General features: G+C 43.5%; 1 long non-coding RNA gene across 1 annotated transcript in view; it reads left to right on the top strand.

Annotated features, from left to right (window-relative positions):
• The first annotated feature begins 298 nt into the window (after window positions 1-298).
• LOC311055159 overlaps window positions 299-15464 on the top strand; it is a 24786-nt gene continuing 9620 nt past the window's right edge. Inside the window, exons 1-2 of the long non-coding RNA XR_014601761.1 lie at window positions 299-402; window positions 3462-3538. This is a non-coding gene — a long non-coding RNA (uncharacterized lncRNA). The remainder of the gene's footprint in view (window positions 403-3461; window positions 3539-15464) is intronic.

The following is a 15464-nucleotide window of genomic DNA, read 5'->3' as shown; positions in this document are numbered from 1 at the left end:
TTCATTGAACAATACGGAGGGTACTGGTATTTCTGAGGTCCCATATATAATTGTAACATCCGTGGCCATGCGGTAATCACTTTATATTTGAAATCTGAACGTCAAAAAAGGAAAAAGTTGCTAACACTATTTTGAAGATCATCCAAGACTGACAGTCTTGTTTGTAGCAAGGCTAGGTTTTCACAGTAGTGTTCATAGAAACGCCCTCCTTTCCCATCTCCTCTCCTCTCCTCTCCTCTCCTCTCCTCTCCTCATACAGATGAAGCGGTCGTCCGTCGCCGTTAGAAACCTCCTCCTCCTGGTATTAATAGCCTCGAACGCAGATTGATAACGGTGCTGCTTTATTATATAGCCTCCAACAACTGAACCACCGCGATGGCCTCCGAATGAAGATGCGACACGGTAAGACATACGATTAGATTGGGTTAGATTGGGTTAGATTGGAAACAGCTGTTGTTGTTGCTGTGCTTTGCTTTGTTACATCGCACTGTCTGTCTTCAATATGAGCTGTTGTTTTTGTGTCAATGGATGAAACAGTCCATTTCATTCAGTAGGAATATAACAGAAACGGCCGACACAAGGGGAGGAGGGTTTAAAGCATATTACGGCTGTTTTGATAATAGAACGTAAACTGTTGTACGATGGTGTTACTAGAATAACAACGTTCCAAAACGCATCTCTTCCATAGATGGCCAAGCAAGCACTACCGTCCTAATTATGTCAAATAGTCTAATATACAGCTGTCTGTCTGTCTGTCTGTCTGTCTGTCTGTCTGTCTGTCTGTCTGTCGTTGTGATGTTGTAACGTCTTTAAGGCTAAATCAACGTCACGTACAATACAGCTCTATGTCCTCTGCTGTATTCTCACCAGGAAGCCCAGCTTTTTAATTTGGTTATTAAACATGTGTAATCTTCAGAAACGGTCATTGAAGGACAGCTGTTTGACATTATTATACTCTGATCTAGGCCAGACAGACAGACAGACAGACAGACAGACAGACAGACAGACAGACAGACAGACAGAGAGACAGACAGACAGACATGTGAATAGGATTAGATTAATTGTAGATATCCAGCTATGGTTGTGAGTGGATGCATCAGCGATGATGCAGCCAGTCTAACAGTCTAGCATTATTCCATGTAGCCTTTTATGAACTGCAAAAAGCCCACTGGCTCTCCTCTCCTCTCCTCTCCTCTCCTCTCCTCTCCTCTCCTCAATTAACAATTTAGGAATTCAGCCAGATGCTCTTATACAGAGTGACTTTCAATTTAGTGTGAAATCGATGTAATGGCATGAACCCTTTTCAACACATGAAGGTAAATGGTGACTTCACCAGGTCTGGGTGTTGCCTACAACCTCACCACCATAGATACGCATCACGATCCAGAGACCACGATACGACATGTATCACGATACAGAGACGATACAGAGGACACAATACGATATGTGTCACGATACAGAGGCCACGATACGACATGTATCACGATACAGAGACCACGGTACGATATGTATCACGATACAGAGTCCACGGTACGATATGTATCGCGATACAGAGGCCACGATGCGATACGTATCACGATACGCGTTGATTTTGAACAATGACGTGTCCTACTTAATTGACTTTAGCGGAGTCCTAGACCACCGATTGCTGATGTTTTGACCAATATATTGTCCGAAAATGTAAAGTCAACAAATCAATTTGAAAAATGTAGTTGATAACATTTAAACAAAAAGCAAGGAAATAAATACAAATGAAAATAAATAATGTTTTGATGGATAAATGCAAAAGATTTAATCATTAATACATGCGAATGAAATATTATCTTTACATGTATTTTACTGCAACTCATGTCTGAGTCTCAGACACACAAACACACCATAGCTGATGTTTTTATTTTTTTAAACCGTGTCACACAGCATTTCCTGCCGTATGGATATGGTAGTCTCTCTGTATCGATACGATTATTTGCAAGGAATACGATACGATTATTGCTGCATCGCTTAATTGAGCACAGCCCTAGACTTCACCCAGTTGTTTGTTGACTAGGCTTCATGTTATTTACTCTAAGTACAGTGCAAACAAGGAAAACTATTTAGTGCTTCAAATAAAGTAGGATATCTCTCCCATCCCCTCCCCTCCCCATCCTCTCCCTTCCTCTCTTCTCCTCTGTTCACCTCCTCACCTCTATTCTCGTCTCTAGATTTAGTAATAGGCCATTTCATCACAGCCATAATTTTCATTGCATGTATTTCACAAGGCGCCACAGAGCAATAATAATCTTAACCTTGACCCGTAATCGTTAAAATCCTAAAGGATCTCATTCTCAAGTGACCCTCTCTATGACGTAAGTCGTCTGTGACTGTGACCCCAAATTTCGCAAGATCTCAGCACATTCTCACTCCCAAGACGGCAAACGGGTGACTTCTTGGGGACGGACATCCCAAGAAGTCAAACACTTGACTGGAAGGGGTCGGGGGGGGGGGGGGGGGCTGAAATGGCACATGTTTACTAGGGGGGGATGTGAGTTACAATTCTGTACCTATCGGGACATAAACTCGAACGGCGCCGAATCGGCTGAAGTGGACTTCGCAAGCGCCTCCGTCGTTTTAACTGTGTTTTTTTTGTAGACCCTTTTACATCTTGGGTTTGAGAACGCCACTTCCACATTCCCTGGAGTGTGGAAGTGCGCGTTGTGAGCTTGTAGATCGGCTATTTTAGGTGAAGATATTACTTTAAGTGGTTAAATTTGGTCTTCTTTCCATCATCATCATCATAGAACCAATCTCTCTCTCTCTCTCTCTCTCTCTCTCTCTCTCTCTCTCTCTCTCTCTCTCTCTCTCTCTCTCTCTCTCTATAACTGCTGGTTCATAATGGTGGTGGTTTTGTTTGAAGAAGTTTTCAGTGTTTGTGTATTCTATAAATCCTGGTTTATTCTCATCACCGTGGGACGGTGTGGAAGCAGATGGCTTCATCTTCTACTAACTCATCACGATTAGGCCTAAGTGACACGTCAATGAATGGTTTCCATTGGTGTGCGCGCGCGTGTGTGTGTGTGTGTGTGTGTGTGTGTAGTTGTGGTTGTGACTGTCCTTGCAGTATATCGTCTCTGTCGGGTGGAAACCTCATATATCCGAAACTGTTACTTTTCAGGATTCAAAAGCATCAAAAGTAGCAGATCTACAAGCTCGAAACGCGTCGCTGCGCGCCGCGTTTCGAGCTTGTAGATCTGCTACTTTTGATGCTTTTGATGACGCCGTGGTAATATGATCAAGTAAGGGCGTTAATTTACGAAAAAACACAAAAAGTTAAACTGGAGATAAGAGGCGGCAAACGGAAGCATGGACACACAAGAGATGTGCTTTAGTTCCCCCAGTGTGACTGTTGGTGATGTAGCAACTTCCTCGTCCTCACAATTAACCACTTTCACTGTCTGTCTGTCTGTCTGTCTGTCTGTCTGTAGGTCAGTTAGCAGCATGATCAATGGCGGTGCTGTGCGTGTCAGTGATAGGGGGAGATTGAATACCACTACATCTCAAGGTAAGACCCCTCCTCTCCTCTCCTCTCCTCTCATATGAGCCCCATATTGATTAAGACACCCCTCGGTGATCGGGATCGACCTTGTGTGAGCGAGAGTGTGAGTAGGGAGAGAGAGAGAAAGTGTGTGTGTGTGTGTGTGTGTGTGTGTGTGTGTGTGTGTGTGTGTGTGTGTGTGTGTGTGTGTGTGTGTGTGTGTGTGTGTGTGTGTGTGTGTGTGTGTGTGTGTGTGTGTGTGTGTGTGTGTGTGTGTGCGTGTGTGTGTGTGAGAGAGCGGTGGTGCTGGTGGTGGGATGGGAGATCTGGAATTGATCCACGGCCTTGATCAACCACTCCCTCCCTCTCCCCTCTCTCCCCTCTCTCCCTACCTCCTTCCTTCCATCTCTCCTCAACTCCCATCCCTCCCTCCACACATCTCTCTCATCGCCTCACTGTGGTGCAAAGCACTGTACTCAAGTACAATTCTTAGGTACTTTTACTTTACTAGAGTAATTCCAGTTTTGATACTTTATACTTGGTTTATATTTGGCTCCATTTGAGTGATACAGATGGATAAATTAACACTGAGGATTTTACAGGTGTGCCCATAGAGCTGTTCTGTATCCAATACAACTCTCCATACAAGGCTATAATAATCAAATCGTATAACACACACACACACACACACACACACGCGCACACACGCGCACACGCGCACACACACACACACACACACACACACACACACACACACACACACACACACACACACACACACACACACACTCCTTTCCTGAAATTACATGTAGAATTGTCCCTAAGGGCTCAGCCGCTCTGCTCACCTGTCAGCAAGGCAGCGAGCCACAAGTGTCCCAGCTAATGGGTTTAGACACGCCCTGGGCTGTGTGTGTGTGTTAGGGGTGTGCCGACACTAATTTCACCAAACGCTACGATACGATATTTGGCTCACAACTTCGATACGATTTCGATACGATACGCACTTTTTTTATTATGAAAATATATGGGGGAGAAAAAAAGGAAATGCAAACAAATAATTCTGTTTTTGCATTATTCAGACATGCAACCTGTAGCTTTTCAGCTACAATAGCCGTTTTTAATCCAAATAGGGCAATAGTGTGACACCTGACCCGAAAAAAACCCAACATGTTGTCACCCTTTTCACCTCGGGGCTGTTTGCATGCCTGATTATAATGATTGTAAAAAAAAAAAAAAAAAAACGATATTTTCCCCCCCCCAAAACGATACATATCGTCACAAAAACGTATCGCGATATATCGTGGGACGATATATCGGCACACTGTGTGTGTGTGTGTGTGTGTGTGTGTGTGTGTGTGTGTGTGTGTGTGTGTGTGTGTGTGTGTGTGTGTGTGTGTGTGTGTGTGTGTGTGTGTGTGTGTGTGTGTGTGTGTGTGTGTGTGTGTGTGTGTGTGTGTGTGTGTTTTAACAGTATGTGTATTCAACGGTGTTATATTTACAGAGCATCTACATGGCACCTATTGTATATGAGAGAGAGAGAGAGAGAGAGAGGGAGGGAGGGAGGGAGGGAGAGAGACATTGTCTGGTTAAAGTCAGCGAGGCGGTGCCTTCCTGCCATTAGACGGTATCTCACCAAACAGGAAGGAACAAAGAGAGGAGGAAGGAAGCATCCATCCATCCTGTTCAGATCCCACAGATGTAACCTTTACAGTGACCACACACCCCCTGGTGATATGAACGTAGGCCAGGGTTTCTGGTCTGTCACAGAATACAGAATACTATAATATTTGAAATGTATCAATATCATGTCAGTTCAACCACTTAAACCATCTATACGTAGTAAGACGGATCACCAAACCTCCTTGCCAAAAATAGCAGATCTACAAGCTCACAACGTTGTGACGCGTTGTGAGCTTGTAGATCTGCTATTTTTTGGTGAATGTTCCCCCGAAAATAGGGAATGCTGTGGTTAAATGTCAAGAGTGAAGTTCTTTTCAATCTGTCGTAATGGAAACTACTATTCTCTCAAGTTTTCCTTGTGACACACACTGAAAGATTTACAAAATAACAAATGTAAGGTTTGATAAAGTAACAATGTAATTCAGGGGTGCCTTGGATGAAAAAGTTATTCACAGGGGTGACCTGAGACAAAAAAAAAAGTTTGAGAACCACTGATGTAAGACTGGGATGACAACAATGGTAGGAAAATGCTCAAACAGTTTACTGATCAGTGCAATATTTCGCAGCTATAGTACAACATGCCACCAGAATACTTTGTCGTACGATGTCCGACAAAGTACAACATGCCCCCCAGTTTGAGCCACTGCTCTAAATACCCACTTGGGCAGGGGTGCACATAACTCGTGCGCAGGTGCGCATGCGTCGTCAAAATGCATGCTGCACGGCACATCAGACGAAGGGAAGCGATTTTGCTCACCAACAGCTGGCACCGCTGGGACAGGAATTTACTTCCTGAAGCCACACTCACACAATCACGCTAAAGCACGAGTCGGCCCCATACAGCCCCCCCAGCCATTAGGCGGAGGGGGAGGGGACGCATGCTGCACGTGATTGTGTGAGTGTGGCCTCGAATCCTGACACACAGACACAGTCTGTCGCGCGACTCGCACACTGCTGGCTGTGTTACAGGCACTCGTCACCGAAGATGAACGCACCGTGATGGTGCAAAATATGCCGTGAACGTCCCAATCTGGCGGATAAAATCAGCACAGCACAGGGCACCAACCTTGGGGGGGACACCAAACGGCGTGAAGAAAAAAATCAAAACGGCGAAAAACGGTGGAATTTAGAAGCGTCCTTTTTTTCTCACGCAGCACCCCCCCCCACCCACCCCGTTGACAAAACGCACCGGACCTTTTATTCACCATTTATTTGGTGAGCACCAAGTAACATCTCTAGGCGCTCTTCTGAGTACTAGACCAAAAACGTTATGTGCACCCCTGCACTTGGGTATAAAAGTTACATAGTAATATACTTTTCTATGCAGATAGGGAAGATGTGGTGGCCACTACGTGGAAATGGGCATAAATAAGTGGCATAAGATATGTGGATAAGCATTATTTGAACGGTAGACAGACGTAGAACCGCTCTTTACTGAAAGCACACGGGTCATTGACGCAGCTATCTATCTGTTGCTTTCACATGCAAATTAGTTCGTGACCATAATGGAGGCAGCGTACTTAACATACGGTTGTTTGTTCAGTACTTCCATCTTGAGCACACACACACACACACACACACACACAGTGTACAGCGTGCTCAGCTGTTTTTTACTAAAGGTACGGTAGAATATACACGATGGCATAAATCATATTGACATACTGTGACTGCATTGTACACACACCCACTCAACCATACTGCTGTCATGTGTCTGTTGGCACACTCGCATGCGACTAGCATTGGACTATGTAGTGTGTGTGTGTGTGTGTGTGTGTGTGTGTGTGTGTGTGTGTGTGTGTGTGTGTGTGTGTGTGTGTGTGTGTGTGTGTGTGTGTGTGTGTGTGTGTGTGTGTGTGTGTGTGTGTGTGTGTGTGCGTGCGTGCGTGTGTGATATGTAGGCTATATACACACATAACATAATAGCAGCCATTATGAGATGGGACCCAGAAAAAAAACAACTATGGCAGCTAGTAGTGGGTGTGGCTCTGGGTTGTTATGACCCCTCCCATGTGTGTCCACATGTTAAATGTGGCCCATTTCCCATAACATAGTAGTATGAAGTATTGTGATATTGAGTTCTGTTGAAGTCCATATGCTCATACAGTGAATGTAATCATGCTGCTTGGTAGTGGTGGGAAAGAACTTTAATTTCAGTGAACGAACGATTTCGTTCACAGCAAGGATTCGTTCAAATCTCGTTCTCGTTCAGTAGCGCTTTTTTTTTATTACGTTGCGCGTACAGCGGGGGGGGGGGCATGAACGATAACGTGAATTTAACAGTTTCACGTTCACGGCAATGAACTAGTTCTGTTGAACAAATGGATCATGAACGACCCATCACTTACTGCTTGACTTCTCTCAGGAAGGCTGGTGGATCGCTATACGACTACACATATTGCAGCTGTCTGTCTGTGCGTATATGTCCTATACAGCAGGGTACAGTTGACGTTTTCCTTCATCCTCCCAGTTGCTTTACCCCCCCCCACCCTTTCCTTCTCTACCTCAACTCAAGTCCGCTGCAGGATACTGTCGTTCTCGTCCTCCTTTTCTCTCTCTCTTTTCTCTCTCTCTCTCTCTCCCCTGTCATCCCGTCCCGTCTCTCCATGCTATTCTGAGATGACGTTTGAAGCCGGCCAGCAGCTAGCTGTCCTGCCGATGTCATCTCGTCTCTGTCGCGGGGGAAAACCTCATATGTCCCAAACTGTGACTTTCCAGGATTCAAAATTCAAAAACATCAAAAGTAGCAGATCTACAAGCTTGAAACGCGACGCTTCGTACCAGTGTTGATTTTGACAGCGGAATTCCATTTAGTTTTAGTCACATTTTTGTCATCTGAAATGTTTTTGTTTTTGTCTAGTTTTAGTCGACTAAATATCATAAGATTATTTATAGTCTATATAAATCTACAGTTGATTTAGTCGATTTAGTCGACTAAAATGTATTTTGACGGTGCCTTGATGGCGCCGTAATGCCTGATTTTACACTTGGTGCGTGCTGAAAATAGCAGATCTACAAGCTCACAACGCGTCGCTGCGACGCGTTGTGAGCTTATAGATCGGCTATTTTCAGCATGCAACACCCGAGCACAACCAAACATAAAATTAATTGTCTTTTAGTTCTACTGGATCTCTTCTCCACTAGTCCCTCACTACCATTGTAGTCTAGTTTTTATTTGTTTGTTTTTTGACGAAATTGTCAATAAATTTAGTCTTAGTTTTAGTCATCGTAACTTAGTTTTTATTTAGTTTTCGTCAGCGAAAAAAGGTAGTCGACGAACATTTTTTGTCATACTTTTAGTCGACGAAATCAACACTGCTTCGCGCTGCGTTTCGAGCTTGTAGATCTGCTACTTTTGATGTTTCTGCAGTGTGACGCTGTAGTATTATGATCAAGTAGGGCGTTAAAATATGGAGATAAGAGGTTTCTGCCCGGACAGACAGCAACGATCTGCTCCACAGCAGAGCTCATCTCATCCTCCTCCTCACATCACATCCCCGGGGCGCTGGGTAATGTGAAACAATAGCATTACAATGTCACAGTATATACTCAATCATGCATGCTTGTGTTCACTTGGCACTGTTTGTTTGTGTACACTTTACAGTATGTGTGCACTTGTGTACACTTTGCACTGCAGTGTACACGTGCACAACACAATGTCACATGGCGGCGCGTTGTGAGCTTGTAGGGTTATTGGTTATTTTCTGTATTTTTGAACGTTTTTTTCCCCAAAATCAAGTGTTATTAAAATCATTGATTAAAGGAGGACTTCACCCATTTTCAACCTATCTTCATATATTAGGTCCTCTCTAATGCTCTTGATAATATGGCACCATTTTGTCTCAGAGGAGGGCTGTGGACAGTTCAGATACCCGCCTACCAGTGACATCATCGATGGGGAATCCTATTCCTGGAAAGTTACCGTGCTATAATGGAAGCCATTGTTCTCGCGTTAAAAAAAACTGAAACATTTTAAAAGAAACCAAAAACCTTCCTAACGTTGATGTCACTGGTAGACGGGTTTCTGAAGTGTCCACAGCCCTCCTATGAGACACAGACCGAGTAGAGAGAAAATGGAACCGTTTTATCAGGACATATTGCAGTATTGGTACTTTTACGTAAATAATTTGATTTCACCACTGCAAATTATCCTCCTTAAATCACAGAGACATCACTGCTTTCCTCTTTTTGCTTTCAATTAGATAGGCCTACACCCCCCCCCCCACACACACACACACACACACACACACACACACACACACACACAGAAGCAATGATTTGAGTTACAAAAGTTTTATTTAAAAAAATATATATATATTCAAAGGTTTGCACAAAATGTTCAACATGTTTTAGAAAATAGCAGATATACAAGCTCATAGCGTGGCACTATGAGCTTGTATATCTGAAATTCTTTTTAATAGCCAAAGAAATCTTAATATGACACAGATGCGTTCCCGGGTGTAACGGGTTAAGACTTCAACAACACTGTTCAAGCCACATGTCCCCAATGCAGCCACACATCAAAGAGAACCTCTTTGGGCCGTTTAAGTGGAAAAGTCCGCCAGAGGATCAGAATGCTATGGCTGTGATCTGGATCTGGAACAATTCAATCAGTGGGTCATAATGTGGACATCAAGGTTCTCTATAGTCTGGCCCTGAAAGTGCTTCAGTCGCAGTGCTAGTAGGCCTAGTCACAAAGCAGTTATAGTGTCCTCATATAGTTGGTTATTATAGTCCAGTGTAATAACTACATCTATGATTCAACACACGCATTCTCTGTTATCCTATAATTGCCATGAAGCGTCCGTGCACGCACACGCACACGCACACGCACACGCGTACGCGCACACGCACACACAGAGCTGGACCTCTTCAGTTGTTGACAAACTAGTGAAGAAGCAGGTCAGGCGCTTCTGACAGGAGAGACTCTCCAACAAATGGACAAAAAAGGGCTTAGAGCAGAACAAGATGAATGCCTCCCTGTTGCCATGGTGACCAACCAATCATGGTTAGATGTTTTAAAAAAGCTTAGAGAGAGAGAGAGAGAGAGAGAGAGAGAGAGAGAGAGAGAGAGAGAGAGAGAGAGAGAGAGAGAGAGAGAGAGAGAGAGAGAGAGAGAGAGAGAGAGAGAGAGAGAGAGAGAGAGAGAGAGAGAGAGAGAGAGAGAGAGAGAGAGAGAGAGAGCGAGCGAGCGAACTGGTTTGATCCAGTTAGGCAGAGTGTTTTCATGGTCTCCTAGGAGATGATAGATTATTGTGTTATCATTTATTTTCAGGTTCATGACAGAGATATCTTTCTTTCTGCTTGTGTTGTGGGATGATGCTGTCAAGGCTGTAAACCTGTTGTCTCCCAGAGCTGGTGTGTTTGAGTGTGTGTGTGTGTGAGTGTGTGTTTGCCTGCCTGTGTGTGTGTGTGTGTGTGTGTGTGTGTGTGTGTGTGTGTGTGTGTGTGTGTGTGTGTGTGTGTGTGTGTGTTTTTGTGTGTGTTTTTGCCTGCCAATGTGTGTGTGTGGGCGTTTTGGTGAAAAATGATTTGTTCATTTCTATGACTTTGTGCACATGTTGTTTTTCTCTGCTTTCACTCATGACTCAGGGCTACACACACTAAGATGAGTAAGAGTGTTCATTTAACTCTAAAGGTGTAAAGATGGATCCTTACCATCCTTATAGTGTGTGTGTGTGTGTGTGTGTGTGTGTGTGTGTGTGTGTGTGTGTGTGTGTGCGTGTGCGTGCGCGTGCGTGTGTGTTCTCATGAGAGTGCAGAGAATCAGGGAAAGAGGCCTGTCTGTTTACCTGCTCTCTTAGACTCTTGGAGGAGGTCGGTCAGGTGACCCACACAACCCTGGTCTGACCAACCAGCTTATGCTGCAAAAGGGATTTTTTTTTTTCCAGGTTGCTTGCAGCCTGATCTAGGAAGACACTGATCAACTACTAAACACTTTCACAACACTTTCACAGCTCTTTCTAGCGACTTTTACATCATTGGCTGTCCTTCAAATCCTTTGGGGAGACTTCCCCGAGACTTCCCCATACTTTGAACGGCGGCCGTCCTCCCATGCTATGGGATCATTAAAAAAAAGTGTCGTTGTCGCCACCAAACAAACTATTGACTTCACTCCTCATACACACACCCAGAACAAACAGCAACAACACAACGCACACAAGCCCTTACTGAGGCACACAAACTGATTTAGCTCCATCATAAACTATTTACTTAGGAATCATGTTCAATATGAGTGGGTGGCTTAAAAGAGACGTTTTGGCTGTTTTTGTTATTAGTACACGAGCGGGTACAGGACCACGGGTCCATTTGGTTCCGTGCGGGGACGCTGGAGAGAGCAACCTGGTACTAACCCATTGAGACCTGAAGCCGATTCTACATGTCTCCTAAATCTCAGCAGTTTTCTGAAAAACGTTTGTTTCTATATCAGTGGTGCTCAATCTTTTTCATGTCAAGGACCCCCAAAATTATATGTATTTGGCCGCGGACCCCCCATCAAAATATACCCCCAGAAGCAAAGATTTGAGTTAAAAATGTTCGCTTTAAAAATCTATATATTTCAAAGATTTGCAAACATTTTCACGAATTTTCAAAAATAGCAGATCTACAAGCTCGTAGCGCGGCACTCGGTGCCGCGCTATGAGCTTGTATATCTGCTATTTTTGAATAGCCCAAAGTGTAAAATAATGCTTTTTAGCTCAGATCTAAAAATGAGACAGTTCCGGGTCTCAATGGGTTAATATGACTGCGTCATCATTTCTTGTCTAATAACATTGAGTGTGATATATCATATTTGCATCTCCTCTTTATCAAATCTGTCTGGATTGGAACCTAACTCTATTCTTACCTGTGGCTCATTCTCATTGGTGGAGGAGATATAGGCTCTACGCCGGTATTGATCGAGTGAGGTCAGCCTCCGCTCAGGTCATAATGTTTTACAGGATATACTGCATCATGGCTCATATATCAGTGTCACAGCATACTGTATTCACCCTCAATACAGACGCTCATATACTGTACTATGGGCCTTTTATTATGCTATACCCTGGGACTGCAGGCTTTGTTTTATGTATATACATTATTATTATGTACGGAGGAGAAACAAAGTACATGTGTCACTTCTAAAAGTGACACATGTAGGCCTACTGCTTCTATTCTATTTTTCTTTCCATCTCTCTCTCACTCACTCACTCACTCTCTCTCTCTCTCTCTCTCTCTCTCTCTCTCTCTCATATGTTTCTAGAAGTGACATTTATTTCTAGATGTGACATATGTTTCTAGAAGTGACATTTATTTTTCCAGAAGAAGTATGTGTTATTTAGCTGACAGGACTCAATCCTTTCGAACACACCACTCCGTCTGAATAAAGAAACATATTGAGAGGAACGGATTCATTGGATTGCAATGGCCACTCAATTCAACTTGACAGACGGCTCCTTTAATCAAACAGTGAGACGTTTATACTGTTTCTGACATTCATGCCTTCACACCTGTATACTGTGTAGAGTCTACAGTATAGACCATTGTCACTGACTTAGATGCTTCCTCTTTGCAGTACCTAATACCTTATTATGTCATCCTCTGTTACTGTTACACATGTAGATAGAATCTATACTATCCATGTTTGCAATAATCCTCTTCAATACAAATTGGGTATGCGTTATACCCCCCCCCCCCCCCCCCCCCCCCCCCGTTTTTACATGCCCATCCCTCTTCTTGTGCTGTTATTCCTCTCCTCTCCTCTCCTCTCCTCTCCTCTCCTCTCCTCTCCTGGTGTACTTGGTTTTAGCTGATTAGAGTGGCCCTGGTTGCTTTGATTAATTGGATGAAAACGTTGTCTCGTTGCCAGCTCCTTTCCTCTCCTCTCTTCTCTCCTCCCCTCTGTTCTCCTCAACCAGGCTGCATAAAGCATCACCAGATTGGTACCAGTAACAGTTTTGTATCACTCAGTGCTTATAGTCTCGCATTCCACAATCTCCGAATGCTGGTTTCGAGACCGGTCTCGAGTCTCGGACTAAGGAACTCGGACTCTACCCCCACCGAGTCCACTCGAGTTTTCACTACAATGCAATGAAATAATTGTATTAAACCCATATTATGAGAAGCCCATTCACATTAACATTATAAGAGAGCTGTCTGGTGCTTATGGACAGCTATCAAATAATAAGAGTAAAAACAAAATCTGGACTCTGTCTCGACTCGGACTCTGCCCCCTCCCTGGCCTTCCGGACTCGGTCTTGACTCGGACTCGCCCCCCCCCTCGTACTTGGTCTTGACTTGGACTCGCTTTGGGTGGTCTCGACTACAGCCCTAGAAACGGGCACTTCTGTTCACGAAAATATATTTTAAAATATCTTTACATTTAATGTTTTTATTTCCATTTCTGCTAAGCAGCAAGCTATATATACTTAGATGATTTTGATTTATATTAGGATAAATGTGTGCGACTGTAAAGATGAAACGGAAGTGAGTCAGGGGTCTTCAACAGGGGGTCCGGGACCCCTAGGGGGTCCTCAGAGTTACTACAGGGGGTCCGCCAAATCTATGTGTGATATGATTTTTTTTTTACCTTAACCACTTGAACCCTAGCATCCCTTTTCTGAGGAGAACTTTAGCCAAAAATAGCAGATCTACAAGCTCACAAGCTTGTAGATCGGCTATTTTTGGCAAAGAGGTGTTTGGTGTAGAGGAAAAAAAAAAAGAGCAGACGAAGGAAACAAAAAAAGTTGAATCTGAAGAACAATTTTATACCGTATAGAGGGGGTCCCTGCTTCATCTCTCTCTCAGCTAGGGGGTCCCTGGCCTGAAAACGTTGAAGACCCCTGTTTTAAATCATGATCAGAGCTTCCAAGTCTCAGACTGTATGACCAGGAACATTTGAACATTGTGGGAGGCAACAGTCTGGCCACGCGAGACTACTCAGTGCTTAAAGGACGACTTCACCGCTTTTCAACCTATCTTCATATAATTGGTCCTCACTAATACTCATGATAAAATGGCACCATTTTTTTCTACTTGGTCTGTGTCTCAGAGGAGAGCTGTGGACAGTTCAGAGTCCCGTCTACCAGTGACATCATCAATGGGGAATCCAAGCTAATAGAAACTGCAGGCTTTCTATTCCAGTCGCAATGCAATAAAATAAGCCATTGTTCTCGTGTTAATACAAATCTAAATAAAAAATGTGAAATCTTGTTGGAAAAAAAAAATCATGCCTAACGATGATGTCACTGGTAGACGGGTTTCTGAACTGCGCACAGCCCTCCTATGAGACACAGACCGAGTAGATTTTTTTTTTACCATTTTATCATGAGTATTAGTGAGGACCAATTATATGAAGATGGGTTGAAAAGCGGTGAAGTCGTCCTTTAACAGTTTTGTATCTCTCAGAAGACCTCATCTCTGGTGGTGTGAGGCGCGCGGTGCAACCGACGGACGATGTGACATTTTCCCCGTGCCATCCGGTCTGTTTCCCCCTGCCAGCGTGTGTTTGGTATTTTGGGGAATCGCCATGATGTGGGCGGAGAGGTACAGTAGTGGGTGGTGTCGCTTGCAAAATCCACAATTACATTTTGAGGTCAACGAGGACGGTGATTAACACCATCCGCTCCCCCCCCCCCCCCTGCCTGCTTTTGGACCAAGTCTACCGGCGTATCGTGCCAAAAAAACCAGATTACCGTAGATGTCTCTGCACAAACAAACCCCATTTATAATGTATGTATGTGTGTCTGCTTCACTTTGTTATCAATCCCAGTGGTGTAAAGTAACTAAGTACGTTTACTCAAGTACTGTACTTAAGTACAATTTTGAGGGACTTTTACTTTACTATATACGAGTATTTCCAATTATCAGTACTTTTACTTCTACTCCACTACATCTCCGATGCAAATATTGTACTTTACTCCACTACAATTATTTGAAAACTTTAGTTACTAGTTACTATGCAGATATACATTATTACATTATAATTAAGACACATTTATCACACACTTATCACCCTATTTCATACCTAGGCTATTTGAAAATAGCAGATCTACAAGCTCACAACGCGTCGCGATGCGACGCGTTGTGAGCTTGTAGATCTGCTATTTTCAAACATTTTAGTACTTTTTACTTTTGGTACTTTAAGTACATTTTGATACCAATACCTTTGTACTTTTTACTCAAGTGAATTTTTAATTCCTGACTTTGACTTGTAACAGAGTACTTCTACATTGCAGTATTGATACTTTCACTTAAGTAAAACATTTGAGTACTTTTTCCACCACGTACTGATCAA

Source organism: Gymnoscopelus microlampas, assembly GCF_963454915.1.
Source record: "Gymnoscopelus microlampas genome assembly, chromosome: 11".
Taxonomy (NCBI): Eukaryota; Metazoa; Chordata; class Actinopteri; order Myctophiformes; family Myctophidae; genus Gymnoscopelus; species Gymnoscopelus microlampas.
Note: the sequence above shows the minus strand (reverse complement) of the source record. Positions and strands in the feature narration are given on the sequence as shown.